This window comes from Eschrichtius robustus, chromosome 2 (assembly GCF_028021215.1).
Source record: "Eschrichtius robustus isolate mEscRob2 chromosome 2, mEscRob2.pri, whole genome shotgun sequence".
In the NCBI taxonomy this organism is placed as follows: domain Eukaryota; kingdom Metazoa; phylum Chordata; class Mammalia; order Artiodactyla; family Eschrichtiidae; genus Eschrichtius; species Eschrichtius robustus.
Window position 1 is genome coordinate 168,385,558 of NC_090825.1, and position 17,738 is coordinate 168,403,295.

A 17,738-nucleotide genomic window follows, 5' to 3' on the forward strand; every position below is an offset into this window, starting at 1 on the left:
TGGGCTTCTCACTGCGGTGGCTTCTCTTGCTGCGGAGCACGGGCTCTAGGTGCATGGGCTTCAGTAATTGTGGCACAAGGGCTCAGTAGTTGTGGCGCATGGGCTTAGTTGCTCCATGGCATGTGGGATCTTCCTGAACCAGGGCTGGAAACCATGTCCCCTGCATTGGCACGTGGATTCTTAACCACTGTGCCACCAGGGAAGTCCCCAACATTTATTTTACTTATGAATCTCTTTCTTATTTTTATTTATTTATTTTTTTCTCTTTCTTATTTTTTTTTTCACTCGTTCAATAAGTTTATTACTGTCTTTATCTGAAAAATCTTCCTAGAAATTGTGGTTTGGTTTATTAACTCTCAGCAGTCCATTCCTGAGCTCTAAGGAAGCTTGCCTTCTTCTGAGCTACCCGATCGTTCTCCTGTGCAAGTGACATTTTGGGACGGTTTCACCTCTTCTTTTTAACTTCTTTCTTAGGCTTCTTCTCATACACTGGATTCTCTCGTATTGCAGCATGAGCTTTCTTGTACATCTCCTCCATCATGTCTGGAGTTACGTTGTTCTTTATGTATTGAGAGAATTGTTTTTTGTAAGCATCTTCATCTTCTTCAATCAGGTAATGCATATAATCTGCAACGTTCGGCCCCATGATGTGCTTTCGGTGTACGTCAGCGTTGAATTCTTTGCTTTCTGAATCATAACCAGGGAACCGTTTGGTACTGTGAGGGATAGACAAGCCTCCATCGACAGCTCCCTTCAGGGCCCCAAAAGCTTTATTCCCAGTAGTAGTCCTGGCAAGCCCTGCATCCAAGTAACAGGTGAAGGCACCAGGTTGACCATCAATGCTTTCCACATTGTATTCATCGCCAGTCACCTCGATTTGGCCTTCATAAATTTTGTCCATACCAAACCTATTAAGAATCCTGCGTGCCAGCAGCAGGCCAGAACAATATGCTGCAGCATAATTTGTCAGGCCAACCTTCACGCCATAAGCTGCACAAACTATCATATCTCCTTCTATATGGGCATAAGCAATCTGACAAATGATATCTCTGTTAGTTACACGAACTATCATTCTGTATTTGGTTGTGTTGTACTTAATTTTATCTTGGATTACTAATCGTTTCCAAGCATAGTAGTCGGTTTTGCCCTCTCATCGTTTTCTAAATTTCACTTGGTATCACCTAAAGTAGGCCTTATTCTTGACAACTTTAACAAACCCATCCTGGAGAACAGAAGCCCTAGCCGCCACTCCTCTTTCTTATTTTTAAAGCTAGAATTCTTTTCCTTCCAGCTTTATTGACATATAATTGACAAATAAAATTGTATATATTTAGGGTGTACAACAGGATGATTTGATAAATGTATACATTGTGAAATGATTACCACAAGCAAGTTAATTAACACTTTCATCACTTCACATAGTTACCTTTTATTTGGTGGTGAGAACGCTTAAGACCTATTCTTTTAGCAAATTGCAGGTATATAGTATAGTAGTATTAACTACAGTCACCACACTGGAACTTATTCATCTTATAACTGAAAGTTGTACCCTTTGACCAACATCTCCCCTTTCCTCTCCCTTCCAATCTGGCAACCACCGTTCCACTCTATTTCTATAGTATGATATTTTTTTAGATTCAGCATATGATTGAAGTCATACAGTATTTGTCTTTCTCCGTCTGGTTTATTGCACTTAGCATAATGTTCTCCAGGTTCATCTATGTTGTCACAAATGGCAGGATTTTCTTTTATGGCTGAGTAATATTCCAACTATCCCTGATGAATATAGATGCAAAAATCTTCAACAAAATACTAGCAAACCGAAGTCAACAGCACATTAAAAGGATCATATACCATAATCAAGTGGGATTTATCCCTAAGATGCAAGGAAGTTTTAACATATGCAAATCAGTAAATGTGGTAAATGACTTCAAAAGAATGAAGGATAAAAATCACATGATCATCTCAATAGATGCAGAAAAAGTGTTTGACAAAAAACAATATCCTTTCATGATAAAAACTCTCAACAAGTTAGGTAATAGAAGGAATGTACCTTGATATAATAAAGGACATATATGACAAGCCCATGGCTAATATAATTCTCAACAGTGAAAAGTAGAAAATATTTCCTCTAAGATCAGAAACAAAACAAGGATGCCCACTCTCACTACTCCTATTCAACATAGTACTGGAAGTCCTTGCCAGAGCAATTAGGCAGGAAAAAGAAATAAAAGGCACTCAAATAAAAAAGGGAGAAATAAAATTGTCTTTGTTTGCTTTTGGATTTCAACTTGAGCAGGGCTTGTCATGGTTAGTTCATCTCTTCCACTCAAAAGCTGAGAGCTAGAATCATTTGAAGGTACAGTTTATTCTGGTTATTGGCTGGACCTCAGCTGAGGCTGGGCTGGAACACCAATAGGTGGTGCCTCCGTGTGACAGCTTTACTTCTTCACATCATAGCAACTGGGTTCCAAGACTGTGCATCCCAACAAGACCAGGTGGAAGCTGTACTACTTTTAGTGACCCAGCCTTGGAAGTCACATAGTACCTCTCTGAATAGTCATAGGCTCCCACAGATTCAAGACAAGGGAACTTAGACCTCTCTTCTCGATGAGGGATTGTCCACATCATACTGTAGGAAAAACATGTGGGATGGCAGGTATTGGTAGAGTCATTCCTAGAATATGAAATTTGCCAAAGCAGTTGATTGCATTAATTTTTCTTCACATTTTTCCCAGTGAAGGGTCCTAGCTCAGTCATTTTCTTTTCTTTTTTAAAAAAAAATTTATTTATTTTTGGCTGCATTGGGTCTTCATTGCTGCGCACGGGCTTACTCTAGTTGTGGTGAGCGGGGGCTACTCTTTGTTGCAGTGTGCAGGTTTCTCATTGCGGTGGCTTCTCTTGTTGTGGAGCACGGGCTCTAGGCACTCAGGCTTCAGTAGTTGTGGCATGAGGGCTCAGTAGTTGTGGCTCGCGGGCTCTAGAGCACAGGCTCAGTAGTTGTGGTGCACGGGCTTAGTTGCTCCACAGCATGTGGGATCTTCCCGGACCAGGGCTCGAACCCGTGTCCCCTGCATTGGCAGGTGGATTCTTAAACACTGCACCACCAGGGAAGTCCCTCAGTCATTTTCTTAAGCATGGTGTTTGCATTGTTAAAATTAATTTCATTCTGTGGATTTTTTTCAAGAACTTTTTAAAGCTACTTGTCCATTACATAAAGGTTGGTTTAGTTAAATATGGGTAATGCACTCCACCAGGCATGCCACCTCCTATAAGGCAAATTAAAATGCACTTACGTTAAATGTATCTATTTTCTCTATAAAAGAGGAAATGATCATTACAATTTTTCTCTTGAAATCATTTTCTGTCATGAGTAGATTACTTATTTAACCCTCAGCTGGATACTTTGAGCATCCATAGATTTTCACATGAAGCTGAAAAACAAAAAACAAATAATTTTCACTATAATAATTTTTTTAACCTGAGAATGAGTCTTTATTACTAAAGTGAGTTAAAAAAATTTTTATTTTGAAATAGCTATAGACGCACAAGAAGTTTCAAAAATAGTACATAAAATCCTGTGTACCCTTTACTCAGATTCACTCAGTATTCACTCTTACATACGTGTGGTGTAAGACTGCAACCAGGAAATTCACAGTGGTACAATGTGTGTGTATAGTTGTATGCAATTTTACCACATGTGGATTTGTGTAGCCACCACCACAACCAAGATACAGAACTGTTCCCCTGTGTAGTCACACCTACCCCCCCTCCCCACAAATCTCTAAAAATCACTAATCTGTTCTCCATCTCTATAATTTTTGTCATTTTGAAGGTGTCATAGAAATGGAACCATACAGCATGTAACCTTCTGTGATTAGTTTTTAGCACTCAGCATAATGCCTTGAAGATCCGTCCAAGTTGTTGCATGTATCATGGTATTTCGTTCTTTTTTAAAATTACTGGATGTGTTATGGGTTGAATTTTGTCATTTCCCTTACCCCCCACTCCCCCGCCCAATTCATATGTAGGTGTCATAACCTCCAACACCTCAGAATATGACCTTATTTGGAGATAAGGTCGCTACTGAGGTAATCGAGTTACAGTGAGGTCATTAGGATGGGCCTTAATCCAATATGACTGGTGGTCCTTATAAGGAGAGGAAATTTGGACACAGAGGTACACACTGAAGGAAGATGATGTGAAGATGCAGGGAGAAGACATCTACAGACCAAGGTTAGAGGCCTGGAACAGGTACTTCCCTCATGGCCCTTGAAAGAAACCAACCCTGCCAACACTTTGATCGCAGACTTCTGGCCTTCAGAACTCTGAGAAAATAAATTTATATTGTTTAAGCCACCCACTGTGTGGTACTTTGTTAAGGCAGCCCTAGCAAACGAATACAGGGTAGTATACCATTGTATGGATATACCAGAATTTGTTTGCCCATTTACCTGTTGAAGGGCATTTGGGTTATTTCCAGTTTTTGACTGTTACAAATAAGGCTGCTGTGAATATTTGTGTGCAGGTTTTTATATGAGTGGGCTGTAATGGAATTTTTATAAATACTATAGACAACAATGAACGAAGTTGATACATTTCACTTGGTAGTCCTTTCTTTAAACGTTTATTGATTTCAATTTTGTGGTTTTCCATTTGTGTTTTGGAGCAAAACTCTGCTTCATTTTTTTTTTTTTTCATCCCTTGATTGCAATTATTTTCAGATTCTCCTGGCAAGCTTCAGTGTGTGGGTGGGCACTGCCCAGCTCTAATGCTTGAGGAAAGAAATAGCTGGGCCTGGCTAGATGCCCAGTGGGGAAATATGCCCCAGAGAATCTTCCCAAATGACCTACTGTAATTGATTTTGAAACACTATCGCCCCCAGCCATTGCTTTGGAATACACATTATGGAAGAGTCAGGAATCATTGTGAATGGGGTTGAGGAATGAATTGATCTACTATATTTGAAAAACTTCTCAGTGATGGGATCAATCACTGCTGGTTCTTGTCTCATAGCCACCTCATCCTCACTCCTTCCCCGGACAGCTCCAAACACTTTGAACAAAGAGTTTGTTCAAGTACAAATGTGTTATTTTGTTTTATGTTTCTTTGTCTTTGACCTGCAGTTCCCATTGTCCTTTCCTCCATCTTTTAAATTTCTTTTTATCGAGGTAAAATTTATTTACAGTAAAATGAACAGCACTTAAGTTTGATAAGATTAGACAAATGCATTTACCTATGTTATTATCACCCCAATCGAGATATAGAACAATCCCATCACCCCAGAAACTTCCCTCTTGTCTCTTTCCAGTCAACCCCATCCTACCATCACCAGAACAACAACTGTTATGGTTTTTACCATTGTAGATCAGATTTTTGCTTTTTTTTGAAACTTAAATAAATGGAATTGTTATGTACTTTTTTGTGTCTTGTTTCTTTCAAAGTCTAGCCACTTTGTTGAAAAGACTTTCCTTTCTTCTTAACCACAGAGCCTTTGTAGAAGAACAATTGACCGTACATGTGTGGGGCTATCTCTGGACTCTCTATTCTGTTGTTTGCTATATTTGTCCATCCTAATATTTTTGAGACACAGTCTTAACTTTTGTAAATTTGTAGTAAGCCTTGCAATTAGGTAGTGTGTTTTCACAGTTCCTTGGGAAAAAAAACTTTGTTCCTTTTTTCAAGATTGTCTCAGCTTATTCAAGCTCATTGGAATTTCTATACACATTTTAGGTTCAGTTTGTGAATTTCTATTAAAATCCTGGTGGGATTTAGGTTGGGGTTTCTTTGGCTCTATAAATTAATTTTGAGAGAATTGTCATTTTAACCACTTTGAGTCTTCTTATCCATGAACATGTTATATCTCCTCATTTATTTTAAAAATATTTTATTCAAAAAAGCTTTGTAGTTTTCAATGTAGTGGTCTTGCACATATTTCATTAGATTTATTGCTAGTATTTTATATTTTTGATGTTAAGTAGTGTTCTTTTTTAAATGTCCTATTGTGTCTTTTGATAAGCAAAGTTTTTTCCCCCCAATTGTTTGCTGCCAGAAGAGGACATACAATTGATGTTTGAATATATTAACCTTGTCTCCTACAACTTTGCTATATTCACTTATTAGTTCCGGTAGTTTGTAGATTTTTTTGTTTTGTTTTCTATATAAACAATCAGGTTGTCTGCAAACTAAGACAGTTTAAAATTTTTAATGACTATATTTCTTTTTCATTTCTATTGCATTGTCTAGAACCTCCAGAACAATGTTAAAATATAAATGATGAGAGCAGACATTCTTGCCTTCTTCCCAATCTTAAGGGTAAATTTTTCACCATTAAGTTTGATGTTAGTTATGTTTTTTAAAAAATCTATCCTTTATCAGATTGAAGAAGTTCCCTTCTATTCCTAGTTTGTTGAGATTTGTTTGTTTTTGTTTTGTTTTGTTTTTTAAAGAAGAATGGGTATTGAATTTTGTCAAATGCTTTCCCTACATCTGTTGAGATAATCACATGTGTTTCTCATTCATTCTTTCAATGTGGTGAATTATAGAGATTAACTTTCAAATATCAAACCAAACTTTCATTCCTGAAATAAACCTCACATGGTCATGGTACATTAGTCTTTTAATATATGACTAGATTGTGCTTCTTATTATTTTCTTAAAATTTTTCATCTATGTTCATGAGAAATATTGATTTTTAAATTTTATTTTCTAGTAATGTCCTTGTCAGGTTTTGGTATCAGGGTTTTTCTGGTTTCAAAAAATGAGTAAGTAATTGTTCCTTTTTAAAATCATCACTGGATGAATTTGTGTCAGATTGGTATTGTTTCTTCCTCATATATTTGGAAGAATTTACTGGCAAAACTATCTAGGTCTGGAGTATTTGTGGAGTGGTTTTAAATTATAAATTCAATTTCTCTAGTACATATAGAGCAATTCAAATTTTCTATTTCTTCTTATGTCAGTTTCAGAAAAAAGTTTTAAAATAAATTTTACCAAAAACATACAGATAGCAAATAGGCACATGAAAAGATGCTCAACATCGCTAATTATTAGAGAAATGCAAATCAAAACTACAATGAGGTACCACCTCATACTGGTTAGAATGGCCATCATTAAAAAGTCTACAAATAACAAATACTGGAGAAGGTGCAGCAAAAAGGGGACCCTCCTACATTGTTGGTAGGAACGTAAATTGGTGCAGCCACTATGAAAAACAGTATGGAAGTTCCTTAAAAAACTAAAAATAAAACTGCCATATGATCCAGCAATCCCACTCCTGGACATATATCCAGAGAAAACTGTAATCTGAAAAGATACGTGCACCGCAATGTTCATAGCAGCACTATTTACAGTAGCCAAGACATGGAAGCAACCTAAATGCCCATTGACAGATGAATGGATAAAAAAGATATGGCACATATACATAGTGGAATATTACTCAGCCATAAAAAGAATGAAATAATGGCATTTGCAGCTACATGGATGGACCTAGAGATTGTTATATTAAGTGTAGTAAGTCAGAAAGAGAAAGACAAATGCCATATGGTATCACTTATATGTGGAATTTAAATATGACACAAATGAATTTACTTACAAAACAGAAACAGATTCACAGACATACAAAACAAACTTATGGTTACCAAAGGGGAAAGGGGGTAGGGGAGAGATAATTAGGAGTTTGGGATTAGCAGATACAAACTATTATATATAAAATAGATAAACAACAAGGTCCTACTGTATAGCACAGGAAATTATGCTCAATATCGTGTAATAAACCATGATGGAAAAGAATCTGAAAAATGAATATATATAACTGAATCACTTTGCTGTACACCAGAAAGTAACACAACATTGTAGATCAACTATACTTCAATATAAACAAACAAACAAACAAATAAATAAATAAATTTTATCTACTTATCAATGTTATTGGCAGATAGTTGTTAATATTATACAGCCTATACACTTTTTAATGTCTGTAGGATCTGTAATGATGGCCTCTCTTTCATTACTGTTATTGGTAATTTGTGTTTTCTCTTTTTTTTCTTGGTCAGTATATTGTTGAGTTATTTATCTTATTAATCTTTTAAAGAAACCAAATTTGGGGACTTCCCTGGTGGTCCTGTGCTAAAGAATCCGCCTTCTAATACAGGGGACGTGGGTTCGATCCCTGGTCAGGGAACTAAGATCCCGTATGCCGGGTGTGTGGGGCAACTAAGCCCGCTCACCATAACTATGGAGCTCGTGCGCCCCAATGAGAGAGACCGATGCTGCAAACTACAGAACCTATGCACCCTGGAGCCCGCGTGCCACAACTAGAGAAAGAAAACTCACATGCCATTACTAGAGAGAAGCTTGTGTGGTGTAACAAAGAGCCTGCACTGCAAGGAAAGGTCCAGCGCACCTCAATGAAGAGCCTGCACAGTGCAACTAAGACGCGATACAGCACAGAAAAAAAAAAAGAAAAGAAAAGAAAAAAAAAGAAACCAATTTTTAGCTTTATAGATTTTCTTTATTGTTTGTCTCCTACATACTATATTGATTTGTGCTCTTATCTTTACTATTTACTGTCTCTACTTAATTTAAGCTTAATTTGATCTATTTTTTTTAAATGTGGGAGCTTAGATCGTTATTTTTAAACCTTTCTTATTTTTCCATGTATTCATTTAAAGCTATAAATTTCCATATAAGCACTGCTTTAATGGGAATCTAACAAATTTTGATATACTGTGTTTTCATTATAATTAAATTAAAAATTATTTTACTTATGATTCTTTTTCTGACACATGGGTTGTTTCTGTTTAGTTTTGTTTTTAAACAATGTGTTATTTAATTTCCACAGATTTGAAGATTTTTCTAATTATCCATTTTATTAACTTCTAATTTAATTCTGTCATAGAGATCATACTATGAGTGATTTCAATCATTTGGAATTTATTGAGACTTGATTTATGACCCATCATATGGGTCTATTTTACTGAATACTCATGTAAACCTGCAAAAAATATGCATTAGGTCGAACATTTTGCTCTTTGTTTTCTATTTGTATCATCTATTATTATTTACTTTCATGCCTTTTTTCAATTAATTAAACATGTTTAAAGTTTTCTATTTTATCTCCTCTTTTGAGTTTTGAACTGTATCTCTTGGATTTATTATTTATTTATTTAAATGTTCTTTTTTTAAAATTTAATTTAATTTAATTTTTTATACAGCAGATTCTTATTAGTTATTTTATACATATTAGTGTATATATGTCAATCCCAATCTCCCAGTTCATCTCACCACCACTGCCCCCCCGCCCCCACTCTCCCCCTCTTGGATTTATTTTTGAAGAGATTGCTATTGTGAATACAATAGGTATCCTTCATTTATCACATTAGTCCTTAGATTAATTTTATACCACATATTGTATAAAGTTAATATCTTAAAGCAGTATAATTTAATTTATATCCCTTTCAGCTATTGTGTTATTGTTGTCAAAGATTCTATTTCTTTGTATGAGAAAACCCCCATAATAACATTATTATTATTTCTGCTTTGAACAGACATGGCTTTTTTTTTTAAGGAAAAAAATACTTTTATTGTTCATTTTAAACATATACACACACACACACACATATATATCCACATTTAGAGAAAAGGCACAATTCATATTCAAGACAATGTTGAAGGTTTAGAACACCTGAAACACATAGTAACCCAGGAATTCTCAATATTAAAGTCTTCAAAGCTGTGATAACTTAAAAAGGAAAACAAAACTACGCTTTCTTTAAATTTTGCTTGACTTTTTTATGTTGTTATCTTTCAAGGATGTATTTAGAGGAACTTCCCTGGTGGCACAGTGGTTAAGAATCCACCTGCCAATGCAGGGGACACTGGTACGATCCCTGGTCTTGGAAGATCCCACATGCCATGGAGTAACTAAGCCTGTGCACCACAACTACTGAGCCTGTGCTCTAGAGCCTGCAAGCCACAACTACTGAGCCCGCATGCCACAACTACTGAAGCCTGCATGCCTAGAGCCCATGCTCCGCAACAAGAGAAGCCACTGCAATGCGAAGCCCACGCACTGCAACGAAGAGTAGCCCTTGCTTACCACAACTAGAGAAAGCCCATGTGCAGCAACGAAGACCCGATGCAGCCAAAAAAAAAAAAAAAGAATGTGTTTAGATATTTTTCACTCCATTAGGTGAGGCATTCACTTCCTTCACCTTCACATTAGGGAGGTTATCTTTGAGTCAGTTGCGCTATTGTTTCCTAAGACAAATAAGTTTAGGTTGAAACAAAGGCAACAAAATTATTGGATGAAAAGATTTTCTGACAAACTTTTATAAGTGATTGATTGGAATACATAAGTAGAAATTTGATTTTCAAAAACACAAAATAACGATCAAATGGAAATTATTACAAACACCGAAAAAAAGTTACATGAAAACACTACTGTGCTGCCGCTTCAGAAATCTTTTGTATTACTTCTCTTTTGTCACTAAAAGAATATTTAGCACAACTCGTAGATGCTAAGGGAGAAAATACATATTTCTTCTAGTATTTTCCTTTTGGCTTTTGCTAAAAGGACAGAAGTTCTGATATAATGCAGAATTTAAAATTAAAATAAAAAATACCTGGAGAGTCAGCGCTACCCACCACCAGAGCCTCCCATCAAGCCTCTTGATAGCCTCAACCACTAGAGGGCAGACAGCAGAAGCAATAAAAACTACAATCCTGCAGCCTGTGGAACAAAACCCACACTAACAGAAAGATAGACAAGATGAAAAGGCAGAGGGCTATATACCAGATGAAGGAACAAGGTAAAACCCCAGAAAAACAACTAAATGAAGTGGAGATAGGCAACCTTCCAGAAAAAGAATTCAGAATAATGATAGTGAAGAGGATCCAGGACCTCGGAACAAGAATGGAGGCAAAGATCGAGAAGATGCAAGAAATGTTTAACAAAGACCTAGAAGAATTAAAGAACAAACAGAGATGAACAATACAATAACTGAAATGAAAACTACACTAGAAGGAATCAATAGCAGAACAACTGAGGCAGAAGAACGGATAAGTGACCTGGAAGACAGAATGGTGGAATTCACTGCTGCAGAACAGACTAAAGAAAAAGGAATGAAAAGAAATGAAGACAGCTTAAGAGACCTCTGGGACAACATTAAACGCAACAACATTCGCATTATAGGGGTCCCAGAAGGAGAAGAGAGAGAGAAAGGACCAGAGAAAATATTTGAAGAGATTATAGTCGAAAACTTCCCCAACATGGGAAAGGAAATAGCCACCCAAGTCCAGGAAGCACAGAGAGTCCCGTACAGGATAAATCCAAGGAGAAACACGCTGAGACACATATTAATAAAATTGGCAAAAATTAAAGACAAAGACAAATTATTGAAAGCAGCAAGGGAAAAATGATGAATAACATACAAGGGAACTCCCATAAGGTTAACAGCTGATTTCTCAGCAGAAACTCTACAAGCCAGAAGGGAGTGGCATGATATACTTAAAGTGATGAAAGGGAAGAACCTACAACCAAGATTCCTCTACCCGGCAAGGATCTCCTTTAGATTCGATGGAGAAATCAAAAGCTTTACAGACAAGCAAAAGCTAAGAAAATTCAGCACCACCAAACCAGCTCTACAACAAAAACTAAAGGAACGTCTCTAAGTGGGAAACACAAGAGAAGAAAAGGACCTACAAAAACAAACCCAAAACAATTAAGAAAATGGTCATAGGAACATACATATTGATAATTACCTTAAACGTGAATGGATTGAATGCTCCAACCAAAAGACACAGGCTTGCTGAATGGATACAGAAACAAGACCCATATATATGCTGTCTACAAGAGACCCACTTCAGATCTAGGGACACATACAGACTGAAAGTGAGGGGTTGGAAAAATATATTCCATGCAAATGGAAATCAAAAGAAAGCTGGAGTAGCTATACTCATATCCGATAAAATAGACTTTAAAATAAAGAATGTTACAAGAGACAAGGAAGGACACTACATAATGATCAAGGGATCAATCCAAGAGGAAGATATAACAATTATAAATATATATGCACCCAACATAGGAGCACCTCAATACATAAGGCGACTGCTAACAGCTATAAAGGAGGAAATCGACAGTAACACAATAATAGTGGGGGACTTTAACACCTCACTTACACCAATGGACAGATCATCCAAAATGAAAATAAATAAGGAAACAGAAGCTTTAAATGACACAATAGACCAGATAGACTTAATTGATATTTATAGGACATTCCATCCAAAAACAGCAGATTACACTTTCTTCTCAAGTGTGCATGGAACATTCTCCAGGATAGATCACACCTTGGGTCACAAATCAAGCCTCAGTAAATTTAAGAAAATTGAAATCATATCAAGCATCTTTTCTGACCACAACGCTATGAGATTAGAAATGAATTACAGGGAAAAAAACGTAAAAAAGACAAACACATGGAGGCTAAACAATACGTTAGTAAATAACCAAGAGATGACTGAAGAAATCAAAGAGGAAATCAAAAAATACCTAGAGACAAATGACAATGAACACACGACGATCCAAAACCTATGGGATGCAGCAAAAGCAGTTCTAAGAGGGAAGTTTATAGCTATACAAGCCTACCTCAAGAAACAAGAAAAATCTCAAGTAAACAATCTAACCTTACACCTAAAGGAACTAGAGAAAGAAGAACAAATATAACCCAAAGTTAGCAGAAGGAAAGAAATCATAAAGATCAGAGCAGAAATAAATGAAATAGAAACAAAGAAAACAATAACAAAGATCAATAAAACTAAAAGCTGGTTCTTCGAGAAGATAAACAAAATTGATAAACCATTAGTCAGACTCATCAAGAAAAAGAGGGAGAGGACTCAAATCAATAAAATTAGAAATGAAAAAGGAGACGTTACAACAGACACCACAGAAATACAAAGCATCCTAAGAGACTACTACAAGCAACTCCATGCCAATAAAATGGACAACCTGGAAGAAATGGACAAATTCTTAGAAAGGTATAACCTTCCAAGACTGAACCAGGAAGAAATAGAAAATATGAACAGACCAATCACAAGTAATGAAATTGAAACTGTGATTAAAAATCTTCCAACAAACAGAAGTCCAGGACCAGATGGCTTCACAGGTGAATTCTATCAAACATTTAGAGAAGAGCTAACACCCATCCTTCTCAAACTCTTCCAAAAAATTGCAGAGGAAGGAACACTCCCAAACTCATTCTATGAGGCCACCATCACCCTGATACCAAAACCAGACAAAGACATTACAAAAAAAGAAAATTACAGACCAATATCACTGATGAATATAGATGCAAAAATCCTCAACATAATACTAGTAAACAGAATCCAACAACACATTAAAAGGATCATACACCACGATCAAGTGGGATTTATCCCAGGGATGCAAGGATTCTTCAATATACGCAAATCAATCAATGTGATACACCATATTAACAAGTTGAAGAATAAAAACCATATGATCATCTCAATAGATGCAGAAAGTTTTGACAAAATTCAACACTCATTTATGATAAAAACTCTTCAGAAAGTGGGCATAGAGGGAACCTACCTCAACATAATAAAGGCCATATACAACAAACCCACAGCAAACATCATTCTCAGCAGTGAAAAACTGGAAGCATTTCCTCTAAGATCAGGAATGAGACAAAGATGTCCACTCTCACCACTAATATTCAAGATAGTTTTGGAAGTCCTAGCCACAGCAATCAGAGAAGAAAAAGAAATAAAAGGAATACAAATTGGAAAAGAAGAAGTAAAACTGTCACTGTTTGCAGATGACATGATACTATACATAGAGAATCCTAAAAATGCCACCAGAAAACTACTGGACCTAATCAATGAATTTGGTAAAGTTGCAGGATACAAAATGAATGCACAGAAATCTCTTGCATTCCTATACACTAATGATGAAAAATCTGAAAGAGAAATTAAGGAAACACTCCCATTTACCATTGCAACAAAAAGAATAAAATACCTAGGAATAAACCTACCTAGGGAGACAAAAGACCTGTATGTAGAAAACTATAAGACACTGATGAAAGAAATTAAAGATGATACGAACAGGTGGAGAGATATACCATGTTCTTGGATTGGAAGAATCAATATTGTGAAAATGACTATACTACCCAAAGCAATCTACAGATTCAATGCAATCCCTATCAAATTACCAATGGCATTTTTTACGGAACTAGAACAAACCGTCTTAAATTTTGTATGGAGACACAAAAGACCCAGAATAGCCAAAGCAGTCTTGAGGGAAAAGAACGGAGCTGGAAGAATCAGACTCCTTGACTTCAGACTATACTACAAAGCTACAGTAATCAAGACAATATGGTACTGGCACAAAAAGAGAAACATAGATCAATGGAACAAGATAGAAAGCCCAGAGATAAACCTACGCACCTATGGTCAACTAATCTATGACAAAGGAGGCAAAGATATACAATGGAGAAAAGACAGTCTCTTCAATAAGTGGTGCTGGGAAGCCTGGACAGCTACATGTAAAAGAATGAAATTAGAACACTCCCTAACACCATACACAAAAATAAACTCAAAATGGATTCGAGACCTAAGTGTAAGACCGGACACTATAAAACTCTTAGAGGAAAACATAGGAAGAACACTCTTTGACATAAATCACAGCAAGATCTTTTTTGATCCACCTCCTAGAGAAATGGAAATAAAAACAAAAATAAACAAATGGGACCTAATGAAACTTGAAAGCTTTTGCACAGCAAAGGAAACCATAAACAAGACGAAAAGACAACCCTCAGAATGGGAGAAAATATTTGCAAATGAATCAATGGACAAAGGATTAATCTCCAAATTATATAAACAGCTCATTCAGCTCAATATTAAAGAAACAAACAACCCAATCCAAAAATGGGCAGTAGACCTAAATAGACATTTCTCCAAAGAAGACATACAGATGGCCAAGAAACACATGAAAATATGCTCAATATCACTAATTATAAGAGAGATGCAAATCAAAACTACAGTGAGGTTATCACCTCACACCAGTTAGAATGGGCATCATCAGAAAATCTACAAACAACAAATGCTGGAGAGGGTGTGGAGAAAAGGGAACCCTCTTGCACTGTTGGTGGGAATGTAAATTGATACAGCCACTATGGAGAACAGTATGGAGGTTCCTTGAGAAACTAAAAATAGAATTACCATATGACCCAGCAATCCCACTACTGGGCATATACCCAGAGAAAACCGTAATTCATAAAGACACATGCACCCCAATGTTCATCACAGCACTATTTACAATAGCCAGGTCATGGAAGCAACCTAAATGCCCATCGACAGACGAATGGATAAAGAAGTTGTGGTACATATATACAATGGAATATTGCTCAGCCTTAAAAAGGAACAAAATTGAGTCATTTGTTGAGACGTGGATGGATCTAGAGACTGTCATACAGAGTGAAGTAAGTCAGAAAGAGAAAAACAAATATCGTATATTAACACACGTATGTGGAACCTAGAAAAATGGTACAGATGAACCGGTTTGCAGGGCAGAAGTTGAGACACAGATGTAGAGAACAAACGCATGGACACCAAGGGGGGAAAACTGTGGTGGGGTAGGGATGGTGGTGTGCTGAACTGGGCGATTGGGATTGACATGTATACAGTGATGTGTATAAAATTGATGACTGATTAAAAAAGTAATAATAATAATATGAAAAAAAATACCTGGAAGAAAGGGGCATGAAAGGGAGTAATTTGAATGATTATGCTCTCCCAATGCTTCTGGAAGCCTCCTTATTTTCCCAAATGAACAGACATGGTCTTTAATTAAGAAAAAACAACACTTTTTATTTAATGAATCATTTACTCTTGAATATTCTTCATTCTTTCCTGAAGATCTGGGCTTTCATCTGCTGTCTTTTTTTTTTTTTTTTCAGCCTGAAGAATTCTGTTTAGTATTTATTGAGTGCTGGTCTGCTAGAGATGAATTTTCTCTGTATTTACTTGTCTGAAAATGTCTTTTCTTTCTTTCTTCCTTCCTTCCTTCCTTCCTTCCTTCCTTCCTTCCTTCCTTCCTTCCTTCCTTCCTTCCTTCCTTCCTTCCTTCCTTTCTTTCTTTCTTTCTTTCTTTCTTTCTTTCTTTCTTTCTTTCTTTCTTTCTTTCTTTCTTTCTTTCTTTTCTTTCTTTTTTGGCCACACCATGCATGGCATGTGGGATCTTAGTTCCCTGACCAGGGATCGAGCCCACATCCCCTGTAGTGGAAGCACGGAATCTTAACCACTGTAACACCAGGGAAGTCCTTTACTTTCATTTTTGAAGGCTATTTTTTGCTGGAATAGAATTCTAGGTAGACAGTTATTTTTCCTTTCAGTACATCAAATATTTCATTGTCTTCTGACTTTCATTGATTCTGATGAGAGGTTGGTCATTCTTATGATTATTTTCTTCAATGTAATGTATCTTTTTACTTTGGCCATTTTCAAGATTTTCTCTTCATCTGTTTTTTCAGCATCTTGATTATAACTTGCCCAATGTGGCTTTCCATGCATTTATTCTGCTTGGGTTTCACTGAGATTCTTCTGTCTGTGGGTTGTCTTTCATCAGTTCTAGACCCATTTCTTTCAATATCATCAAATATTGCTTCTGCCCTATTATCTCTCTGTCATCCTTCTGGAGCTTCAGTTACATGTATATTAAACTGTTTTTTAATGTTCCAAATGTCTATGGTTCTCTGCTCAGTTTTATTTTTTATCTCTCTCCTTTAGGTTAGATATTTTCTCTTGACTTTTAAGTTTGTTGATTATTTCTTCTGCTGCTAAGTTCATTCAATAAATTATTTCAGATACTGCAGTTTTTTTCCCTACTAGAATTTCCATTTGGTTCATTTTCAGAGCTTTAATTTCTCTGCTGAAATCCACCATCTCTTTACTCATTTTGTCCATTTTACTTCTAAATTCTTTAACATTTATAGGATTATCCTTGTCTGCTAAGTCCAACGTCTCAGTCATATATAGATCTGTCATACTGACTTTTTCTTTCTTGATTATGGGTCATGTTTTCCTGCTTCATTGTCTCATACATTTTATTCCATGCTGGATATTTATAATAAAAGAGAAGTAGAAAGTGAACTATACAATATTTCTTCTAACTTTGTTTTTTTTTTTTCTAGAGATGATGCTTTTTTCCCTCTGTCAGGGAGACTAGCATAGAAGGCTGATCCACTGAATCTAACAAAACTGTGCTGGGCCAGTTTTATTTAGTTTCATTTCACCTGTGTTTTTTTCTTTTATTTAAGTATATCTGCTGTACAATTTATATAAGTTACAGGTTACAATATAGTGATTCACAATTTTTAAAGATTGTACTCCATTTATAGTTATTATAAAATATTGGCTATATTTCCTGTGTTGTACAATATATCCTTGTAGCTTATTTTATACCTAATGGTGTGTACCTCTTAATCCCCTACCCTTATATTCCTCTTCCCCACTTCCCTCTCCCCACTGGTAACCACTAGTTTGTTCTCTATATCTGTGACTCTGTTTCTTTTTTGTTATGTTTACTATTTTGTTGTAGTTTTTAGGTTCCACATATAAGTGATGTCATACAGTATTTGTCTTTCTCTGTCTGACTTATTTTCACTTAGCATAATGCCCTCCAAGTCCATCCATGTTGCTGCCAATGGCAGAATTTCATTCTTTTTTAT

General features: G+C 36.1%; 1 pseudogene; it reads right to left on the minus strand.

The window, feature by feature from the left end:
* Nucleotides 1-293: 293 nt before the first annotated feature.
* Nucleotides 294-1,119, minus strand: LOC137758767 (large ribosomal subunit protein uL18 pseudogene; annotated as a pseudogene).
* Between the last annotated feature and the right edge of the window lie 16,619 nt (nt 1,120-17,738).